Source organism: Schistocerca nitens, chromosome 9 (assembly GCF_023898315.1).
Source record: "Schistocerca nitens isolate TAMUIC-IGC-003100 chromosome 9, iqSchNite1.1, whole genome shotgun sequence".
NCBI lineage: Eukaryota > Metazoa > Arthropoda > Insecta > Orthoptera > Acrididae > Schistocerca > Schistocerca nitens.
The window spans coordinates 221,278,820-221,290,425 of record NC_064622.1 but is presented as its reverse complement, the minus strand read 5'-3'; the positions used below and the strand labels follow the sequence as shown (position 1 = coordinate 221,290,425).

Below are 11,606 nucleotides of genomic sequence, written 5' to 3'. Positions count from 1 at the left end.
TCTCCAGAAAGTGAAATGACTACTCCATTTCTTTTATTAGAGCAAAGGACATTCGCTGTGAAGATAGTGGCTCAACTGATGGCCCATTTATGTTGTAAAACTGCTCAGGTTCCATGCTCAGTGAACACCCAATTTAGTGCTGTCCACTGTTTTTCGTTTAATTTAGTTCCCGGAATGTTGAGAGTGTAGCTCTGGAATCTTTGTTTTAACAGTTCGTTTTTTTTTTTTTATATTCAGGTCACATGTCCATTGATCTCCTGATTTGTAAACGTTGTTTTGAAGTTGTTCAGGCAAGGGTAACGACTGTTGTCTGGACTTCAGATATCTGTAGTTTAGTTGTGGGACTAGAATCCCCGCGTTATTAACGTTTTTTGTAAATTCGCGTAGGAGAGCCTCTTTTCTATGCATCTCCGGACGTAAGAAGATTGTGGACTTGATGGTCACAGAGATCAGTCTCGTGTTGGTGTTTCGTTGTCTCTCAGCAGCTTGAAATGATAACTGTTGATCCATTCCGGAAAACAATGTTCGGCCACAGAAAATACTAGAGCGAGTGATGAGATGCGAAGTGTTTCAGCAGTTGTTCCCCAAGCACTTATGCTGAGTTTCTGAATTACGTGATTTCGAGTTGCTATTTTTGCTGCGGTGTTCTCATGATGTTTTCAGTACGTAAGGGTGCGTTTAAGACCCTGGATACGTGGGTTGTTTGTTATGATTCACATCCACGCTGTACATGCACTTTTTCCTATGCCACATTACTGTTAAGATGGAATATCGAGATCTCGGTTATAGCTGGATAAGGTTTAATTCTCCATCTCTTGAAGTTTGTATACAGTGCAGTAAGGTCATTGTTCAGAAATACTTCTGTGATATCAAGAGATTTGTCGCTGATGGCTAAGGCTATACCATATATATATATATATATATATATATATATATATATATATATATATATATATATAGCACTCCGTCTTCAGGCCATAAGTGACCCATCGGGACCATCCGACCGCCGTGTCATCCTCAGCTGAGGATGTGGATAGGAGGGACGTGTGGTCAGCACACCGCTCTCCCAGTCGTTATGACGGTTTTCTTTGACCGGAGCCGCTACTATTCGGTCGAGTAGCTCCTCAATTGGCATCATGAGGCTGAGTGCACCCCGAAAAATGGCAACAGCGCATGGCTGCCCAGATGGTCACCCATCCAAGTACCGGCCACTCCTGACAGCGCTTAACTTCGGTGATCTGACGGGAACCGGTGTATCCACTGCGGCAAGGCCGTTGCCATAAGGCTATACCATAACCATAAAAAACTTTTTTTTCCTCCTTCTCTGGGATATCGGCTATGTACAGGTTGGACAGGAGCAGTGCAAAGACTGAGCCTTGTGGTAGTCCATTATTGATAATGCCGGTGTTGCTCGTATTTCCATTAAATATGACTTGAAAATATCTGTCACTAAACATATTCTGTGTTATGCGTACAAAGTAGCTGCAAAGCAGACAAGCTTCCAGAAGGTGAAGTGTGAAAGTTCATACCATGACAAAATAGTTTACAAATTTGACAGACGAGCTATCCTCCGGATCTCCTGGGATACGACACATGCAAATGAAAAACAAGGTTTTTTTTCTCGGGAACCACGTTGACGAGAGCTTCAGATATTCAGTCCGCATCTGTTAACTAAATCACAAGGAATCAGCAGCTCTAAATCTGATTATTTTCGAAGTATCTCCTTAACAGTAACGTTGATGTGATGCTTTTTCAGGAAACCCAGGGTTCCACAAAGGATGCTGTACGAAAAATTTTCCAAATAACTGTAGGTCCGAAATGCACTGTGCTGGAGTTACCGCCATTGAACGACAGCCAATCAGCGAGAAGCGTGGAGTGTGTAACTGATTGCAAGAATTTCTGAGGCCGCCACTATAATTCACAACGTGCCAGCGAGTTCACAATGGACCACCAATCGTTACTTCGACGTTGCCAACTTCGTAGATCATCTGGACGCAGGAATATCGAGCACGTGCTGTAAAAAAATATAACTCGGAAAAAATGGCTCTGGGCACTATGGGACTTAACATCTGAGATCATCAACCCCTTAGAACTTAGGACTACTTAAACCTAACTAACCTAAGAGCATCACACACATCCATGCCCGAGGCAATACTCGAACCTGCGACCGTATTGGTCGCGCGATTCCGGACTGAAGCGTCTACAACCGCTCGACCATAGCTGCCGGCTCGGAAAAAAATTAAAATTTAATTTCCATTTTTAATGATCTACTGGACTTGATCGAATAACCGTTCATTCATGCTCTCTGTACATTAGCAAAACTTGAAATACGTGACATTCACATTTCATTTTTCATAACACGAACCTCATTTAACTGTCTGACTGCAGTGCTGCTTCTGCCGTACAGCTTACTATCTTAACAAATTAATGTGATTACGGTTCTTTTAGCGTAGCTGGTTTAGTAGTCAAACTTTACCCAGGAAATCTATGTTACTAAAGCAACTATGCCAGGGCACGGAACCCGGAAACTGTTGCAGGTTGCCTATATAACGATTTCCAAGGACAACAAAAATTTGATTGCCAATGTTTCATATAAACAAAGAACGAATTTAAAAATTTAAAATGTTGATCAAATCTACTCATTAAGAAGTATCATCTTATGTGAGAGATTCAAACAAAGAGTTACATAATGAATATAGAGAGGCTACCTACGCTTTAACAGCGCCCTGGGTAGCATTAACAAAAAATGTTGATCATCAATTCTGTAACGTCAACAAATTCAGAACACAAAGACATATATAAACATTATATAGCTCTATGACACAATAGAAGTTTTGTTTTATAATCGAAATCAACCTAAAAGTATTTCTTTTGATCATAAATCGTGCCCTTTGTATATTCATAGTTGCAGGAAGGAGTTTAAAGAATTCTCAAACGTCAGTAGGGGGGAGTTACTTAAATAAAAGTTCAAATAATATAATTATTTGCTCCCGTCACTCTTTTGTTTCATCATGCGACGCGTTTTGGAAGTTTACAATCTCATCTTCACAGCGAACAATGATATTTTGTTATATTTTTGCTAGCTGGATGCAGCCAGTCATTTGTTGCGGATTCATTTGGAATATTTTCCAGTCCACAAAATCTTGCAAATAAAAAGAGTGACTGGCGCAGATAACTGTTTCATTTGAACTTTTATTGTCATAGACAGTCGCAGCTCCTTACACCAGTCCAGCCAGCATGGTCGACGTAAGAATAATTTTATCTTAAATTCATATCGGTATGGATTCAAATGTTGGGACATATACCGAATTTATTTACTGGATTGATCAGCTAATAGTTTCACTGAATTTGAAGAGGAATGTGATTAGAGACAAAGTTGTCGTTTAAACGTTATAGCATTTCACTTGTAGGGTAAATCAAGTCTGCAAAACTAAATCAATGGAGGACAGAGGAAAACAGATCAGACAAATGTACACAAAGTTAATATTGTTGAAAGGACAATGAGAGGCCTTTGTTATAAATTGGCTTAGTTACTATAGGGATATAACCTCAGATACATCTTAATGTCGAAAAAACGTTGGTACGGGTAACAGAACACTATTTGTCATTAAACTTGCCAATTATTGTACACAACAAACGTATTTTACATCATTTCTCTTTACTGCTATTAGCTTTACAACAGGAATATTGGATTGTCAGTACATATCTGTTTTTTAGCTCATTGCACAACGTACAACAATATGATTCAGTTTTATTTTATCCATTACAAAATGGTCCTTGAGAGACTGCCAGTGTAAAAGCAGTCGTTTTGCTTGTTAAACTGTTGTTCATCGCTTTTATATAATGACAGCAGCAGACTAACATCAGATTTACGGTGTCCTGGAGAATAGTGTTGACTCATGCAGCAGGTTACACAACTATATGAATATTCAACCTAAATGAATTTATCATAGGGGATCTGGTAACTGCTCTTTTCCGAGAAACAAATATCCTGATGCCACTAATATATCATGACAGTCCTGGCTTCCATCAGAACTGTTCAAAGTCACACAAAAAACATAATGGTAGAACAAAACAAAACAAAAATCTTGCCAAGATATATGGGCTTCTCCTCAACTGCACGATAATTAAACATTCGAGCCAAGTTAATGTATCTCTGATAAATATTTAGGGCTGTACTTCCAAGCGTGAAACGTCATTCGAGTCAGAAGTAGGATAACCGAATGCAAAAACTATAAGTGAATTCGCCCATAGCTGCAGAGAAAAATACACCGGTAATTACAAAGATATGCTTGTTCACGTTATAGCGAAGTCACCAAAATAATGCAGCAGTTCTCACATTTCAAGTACGGCACTTAAGATGACACAGTACATAACAAACGCACTTCACAATGACAATCATTTTCCATAACACGTCGTTTCTATGACTAGCAGCAGGAAATACTATTGTATTAGAAAAACGAATGTCTGATCCCGTGCTAGTAGACGACTAGTATCACCCAACGTGATGTTGGAAAACATGACGGCTAATTTTCTAGTTTACTTCAAATATGGCGGCGCCTTGGCCAGCCTTTGTTTACATCGGCCGTTAGTGTGTAAGGGGGAGTTTAAAGTAGACTGGGGCGGCAGTAAGAATTCGGATAGAAGAGGGAGGTGTGCCAGGGTAATGCGTGCAGCTCTGTGCACGGCTGTGCAATAGTGCATTAGTGGCTAGTGCACCTGCCTAGTAAGCAGCAGAACCGGGTTCGGGTCCCTGCATTGGTAGAAATTTTCACTTGCCGTTTCAGTTTATATACATAAAATATGTAAAGCTTGTCTAGTTTGACTCTTCAGCTGAAACCATTATCTTAACGAAATTTGGCTAAAAACTGCCCTCTCTTGCGTAATAGGTTTTAGCTGGGGATGTTAGTTTACTACGCGCGATCGATGATGATTGACTGCCATTTTCTGTCCGTAACTCCACAGCGTTGCTTTCCCGCCCTATGATTATCTCGGAAATTTTGAGTCATTTGACGTCCCCTGCTCGCTGACGTTATCGGATTGTTTTTCTTCGCCTTGTGTAAAGAGGAAGAAATAAACACCAGGAAGGAATTCTTTTAGAACCAAGGCTTACTTACATGAAATAATAAGTACCCGTATTACGGTATGTTCAAATGCGGCCGCCCGATCGCTTTTACTGCGGAAACAGGTAGACTGTCAAAGGTAACAGCGAAACGTGGACAAGAGGATGTCCAGAGGAGAATCAAATATGTTTATGTACTCGCTAGGAAGTGGGAAGGCCTCAGGCAGCTGAGGATCCTAGTTGCTCCGATAAGTGCTGTTACTATCGGCCGTCACTTTCTAGTTGCCGATTTCCTTTACCGCAAGCCTGCAACAAAACAACCCATTTCATATTTACGTCCAGAATGACAGCTAGTGTTCTGTTTCCATTGCCTCCCGACTGGCAAAGACTTCTCGTACTTGGTGCTATGTTCCGACGAAAATGCCAGAATGTCTTCGTAGAGACCCGATTAAACAAGCAGCTTCCCTAAGCACATTGTTGTCATAGCACAAAGTGGCAGAATAAGTTTTCCCGTTTGGGGTTGCTTGACTGCAGATGGTGCGCGATGACTGAAGTTTCATTTTGGATGGACTTGGAGGAACGCACTTCTGGTTATAATAACCCTGGATATGCAGTGACATGTTCTACGACAATACGTCACAGACACAGCGATCAGTAAATAAAAATAAATAAATAAATAAACAAAATCATTAACGGACTTAACTATTACGATAAGCTTGCTATTTATCTAAAACACTTTTTTCAAGTATTAACATTGCTATTCAGTAAATATATGTTGTCTTTGCATGAAACAGATTATGAAAGCGACAACAGTTAGTACACAGGGGGAGGACTCTACAAAAATAATATGGGATGACTGAACGTCAGTATACTGAAATATCAAATTTAAAACACTGTAACTAACGTGGCCAAATCATTTGTAAAATACAGCTTACAAAAAATGATGCATGTTACTTCAGTCATTATAGCAGATAATTCTATTAAATATTTAAATATTACAAATAAACATAGAGCACATCCAGCAACAACTACTTCTTTCAAAGACGAAAATGAAAAACTGCGGTTAAATAACCATGAAAACTTTGAAGTTACTAGTAAAAGTTTATATAAACTCTTAAGCTTCCCAGTTTCGACGTCCAAGTAAGAAATTTTCAATAACAAGACAAAGGAATGAAGAATACTCCATATCATTAGAACTAGAGAAGGTTTAACAGCAGGAGAACTAATGAAATAGTCAGAACTAAAGATTATCAAGGAACTATATTACCTCTTTGAAAAAAATTCTTTGAAAAAACACTACACAAGATTGCAAAAGAGGGTTAATCTATCCACTTCATATAAAAAGAGACAAAAGATATAAACAGCTGAAACAGGGTTTCACTTTTCCCAACTGCATACAAAACATGATTAGTAATCCATCTAAGCAAATTTGAGGCAACTTTAAGTAAACAACTAAGAGAATATCAAAGGTCACTTCATAAGGTGAAGATATGTGAAAAACAGCGTGTTGATCTAAAATAAATAGTTCACCGCAAAATTGTAAACGGTATTGCAATTGCAGTTTTATTTAGTTACTGCAAAAAACCTTTGTCTGTGTAACTAGAGAAACATCGCCTAAAACTGCCAGGGAATACAGAGTTAAAGCAAAATTAGCGGACATATGTGAAGCCCTAACAAATAACACTCCAATGTAACATATGTATGAGAAATATCTTGTTTATTTCAATTACAACCTGGTGGGAAGCAAGGCGGTGGTTTATCACGCTTACCGTTGAGGTATGTACTCGATAAAATCCTAATAATCTGGCGTTCAGAACACGAAAATCACATAATGAAAACAACCTTTCCAAGAAGTAAACCAAATTGATCTAAGGTATGCACTCTTGCCCTTGCAAATGGCATTGTGTTACTTTTAACGAATTAAATTATTGCATTCATTCCATTAAGTGTTTTGGAAAGAATGTCCAACAAAAATGACTTAGCGTCTCAGCTGAAAAAAAGTTAATGTAAATACGAAAAAAAGCACTTTGTGGAAGCAGAAACAAATAAAGTTGAAAAGGTTAGAAAGTTAAAATATCATAAAGAAATAAAAAAGAAAGTGAATTTCATAGATCTGCAACGAATGAAGATTCGGTAAAATATATAGAGAGTATGGCTAGAGTAAAAACATCTACTATGAGGAACTCACCTTTAGGAACATGAAACTATGTGAGTGTAACGCTTAATTTCGAATGGAATGTTTCAGTAAAAATAAATGCTTAACAATGAAGTACAATTTAGATAGACAGGATACACTAGCAAGAAGAATTAGAAGAAAAATAATGAGTGTCGTACAAAGGGCGATCAGAAAATTAGCGGAAATGAATATTTTTCAGAACATCTAGGAAATATCAAATGTAATAACAAAACGGGGGTTAGTCTTAGAAAATCTTTGAAAAATAAGTAGGAACAGATTAACAGGATTACGATGTTGCCTGATTCAAACAGGACAAGATAGCTGTGGGAAGAAGTAGTATATAAGAAATAGAAAAAATGAAAGAAATTGCATCAGGGAAAAAAGATACTAAAATCAAGAGCGTTTTAGTACAAGAAAACCAAGAAAACAAGACTGTTGTGGAAGTAAGAAAGAAAACAACGTGTAGAAAAGCTGCGAGTATTTTAGGAGAACGGAAAACAACCCAGAATGAAGACGGACTGAGCCAGTAATGCGATTCTAGTTCAGTACGGACTGAACATTAGTGTAAGCACTAACACTATTGCTCACATCACCCTGAAATTTTTCGCTCACATTCTGATCACAGGAGCAGCAGAGAGATAGGTCGGACAGGGATTCGAATCCTCCCGCGCACTAATAAGGACTATGATAAGAATCACAGATCTGCTTCGCTTTGCTTCCAAAAAACTATAATTGCTCATGAAAACATTTGCAGGTATCATAATTAAACATTTTCATTTTTCTGTTCGGGTTAATTACTTATAAAACACAGAATCAGTCAGCTGTGCAGGTAGCGAAAAGTGATTGCTCGAACTTCACGGAAGACCTGGACGATGTTGAGTTACTTGTACCGACTGTAAAAAACAACGCAGTCAGTGACCTTTTGACGCGTGATTAACGATGAGAACGAACCTCAGGTTCAACAACATTTTTCACACGGACGAGTGTTGACATGTCTGCCACAGAGTGAGGAGAATGTATTAACAGTGGCTACCACGAACATGCAACTGCTCTTCGAGTACTTTGTCGCTGTACGTGTTGCTGTGTCAAAGAACCGGCATTGCACTTGGAAGAGAAAGGCAGCACGTGAATGTTTTCTTAACCTGAGGATGACGCAATACTGTCACACTGCGACGACACACCTTCGCATTCACTGTATCACGGCTCCAGGCACGTTAATCGTCCCCCCCCCCCAATAAAAAACCTTTATAAGTCTGTCATTTTTCCCACTATTCGAAGTAAACCTGTTCCTTATTTATTTGTGTGGTGTCACCGCTAGACACCACACTTGCTAGGTGGTAACTTAAATCGGCCGCGGTCCTGTAGTACATGTCGGACCTGCGTGTCGCCACTGTGTAATCGCAATCCTAGCGCCACCACATGGCAGGTCACAAGACACGGACTAGACCTCGCCCCAGTTGTACGGACTACATTGCTTGCGACTAGACCTACCAAGTCTTCCTCTCATTTGCCGAGAGACAGATAGAATAGCCTTCAGCTTAGTCCATAGCTACGACCTAGCAAGGCGCCAATTGTATCAGTGCTAATAGCGTACTAATATTCAAGAGAGATGTATTCCAAAAAGAGAATAAAGATAAGTATTAAACGCATCTACGTACTTTTCCTCTTATTCATTAATAAGTCTCATGTTCCAGAACTTCAAGCCCGTCTGCGTTAGTTTAGCGTGCACCTAGCTACCTCATTGTGTCTATGCTGTATGAAATAGACACAACAATTTGAAACAGCAAACAGGAAACCTCGAATATCAACATCGAATTATTTACTGGATTTATTCCAGTCTCAGTCTTCCTCTACAGTTTTCACCCTCTGCAGCTGTCCCTAGTACCATGGAAGTTATTGCCTGATGTCTTAACAAATGTGCTACTATCCTGTCCTCTCGTCTTGCCACAGTTCGCCATATATTCCTTTCATATCCGATTCTGTGCAGAACATCGTCATTGCATACCTTATCAGTCCACCTAATTTTCGGCCTTCGTGTGTAGCACCACTTCTCAAATTCTCCGACGCTCTTCTCTTCCAGTTTTCCCACTGTCCATGTTTCACTATCATACAGTGCTACACTCAAAACGTACATTCTCAGGAATTTTCGGGAGGACGACGGTTCAATCCCGCGTCCGGCCATCCTGATTTAAGTTTTCCGTGATTTCCCTAAATCGCTCCAGGCAAATGCCGGGATGGCTCCTCTGAAAGGGCGCGGCCGAATTCCTTCCCCGTCCTTCCCTGATCCGACAAGACCTATGACCTCGCAGTTTGGTCTCTTCCCACAAACAACCCAAGCCAACCCCCAGGAATTTCTTCCTCAAATAGAGACCTATTTTTGATACTAGTAGACTTCTCTTGGCCAGGTATGGTATTTTTCCAGTGCTAGTCTGCTTTTTTATCTCCTTGCTGCGTCCGTCAGGGATTATTTTGCTGCCTGTGTAGGAGATTTCCTTAACGTCGTCTATTTCGAGATCATGAATCCTGATGTTAAGTTTCTCGCTGTTCTCATTTCTGCAACTTCTCACTACTTTCGTCTTTCTTCGATTTACTCTCACTCCACATTCTGTACTGATTAGACTGTTCATTTCATTCACAAAATCATGTAATTCTTCTTCACTTTCACTCTCGATATCAATGTCATCAGCATATCTTACCACAAATACCCTTTCAGCTTGAATTTCAGTTCCAGTGTTGAACCTTAATTTTATTTCCGTCATTGCTTCTTCGATGCGAAAGACTAAAAACCTGTCATACACCTTTTTTAATCCGACACCTTAGTCCTTGGTCTTTCGCCCTTGTTGTTCCCTGTTCGCTCTTGTACATAGTGTACATTACTCGACTTTCCCTATGGCTTATCCCTACTTGTTTGATTTCGAATATCTTGCACCGTTTTACATTGTCGAAAGCTTTTTCCAAGTGGACATATCCTATGAACGTTTCTTAATTTTTCTTCTGTCTTGCTTCCATTACCAACCGCAACGTCAGGATTGCCTCTCTTGTGCGTTTACCATTTAAAGCGAAACTGATCATCATATAATACACTCTCAATTTTCTTTTCCATTCTTCTGTATATTATTCTTGTCAGTAAATTGGTTGTATGTGCTGTTAAACTGATTACGCGATGATAGCTCTCGCACTCGTCAGCTCTTGCAACTGTCGGAAACACATGGATAACGTTTTTCCGAAAGCCAGATGGTGTATCGCCAGTTTCATACGTTCTATACCAGAGTGAATAATCGTTTTATTGCCATTTTTTCTAATGGTTTTAGAAATTCTGATGGAATGTTATCAACCCCTTCTGCCTTATTTGATCTTCAGTCTTCCAAAGCTCTTCTAAATTCTGATTCTAATACTGGATCCCCTACGTTTTTCTTTCCAACTTACGTGATTGCCCTTCTTGTAGATGTCCATTTCTCTTCAGCTGAACTTCCTACTGAGCTACTCATTATCGCAGTATCCATAGCTTCAGAAAACTTCAAGCTTATCACTTCATTCCTTAGTACACCCGTATCACGCTTCTTTGAGCGTTGATCTCAACCTTACAATCCAATGTCTGATTTCGGAATCCCAGCATTTCGTAAGTGTATCTCCCCCTCTTGTGATAGTTGAACAGAGTATCCGCTATTACTGGCTGAAATATATCGCAAAACTCAATTACACTTCTTCCTCTCTCATTCCTAGTACCGAGCCCATATTCTCCCGTAACCCTTTCTTCTACTACTTCCTCTACTACTGCATTCCAGTTCCCCATGACTATTATATTTTCATCTTCCTTTACGTACTGAATTATATGTTCAGTATCCTCTTATACTTCCCCTATCTCTTCATCTTCAGCATGTGACGTCGGCATGTATACCTGAACTATCGTTGTCGGAGTTGGATTGCTGTCGATCCCGATGAGAACAAACCTCTCATTGAACTGTTCATAGTAGCTGAGTCTCTGCCCTGCATACCTATTCTTAACGAATCCTACTCCCGTTACACCATTTTCTACTGCTGTTGGTATTAGCCGATACTCATCGGACTAGAAATCCTTGTCTTCTTTCCATTTCACTTCACTGATATCTGTTATACTTAGACTGAGCTACCCTTTCGTTGGTTATTCAATCTACGAGTATCTCCTTCTTGGTTGTCCTCTCCCATAGGTCCGAATGGATGTTTAGTCCGGAGCCTGTTGCCAATGGAGAGATCATAATGACACCTTTCCATTTACTGGCCACATGTTCTCATATGATTCTTCTGTTCATTATATTTTCAGCCACTTTAATTTTATTTAATCAAATAAACTTTTTCTCTTTTAAACCTATCCTTATAAAAACAGCAGAA

The 11,606-nt window shown here is 39.5% G+C and overlaps 1 pseudogene; it reads right to left on the bottom strand.

Moving 5' to 3' along the window:
* Window positions 1-1,161: 1,161 nt before the first annotated feature.
* On the bottom strand, window positions 1,162-1,279 carry LOC126204811 (5S ribosomal RNA; annotated as a pseudogene).
* Between the last annotated feature and the right edge of the window lie 10,327 nt (window positions 1,280-11,606).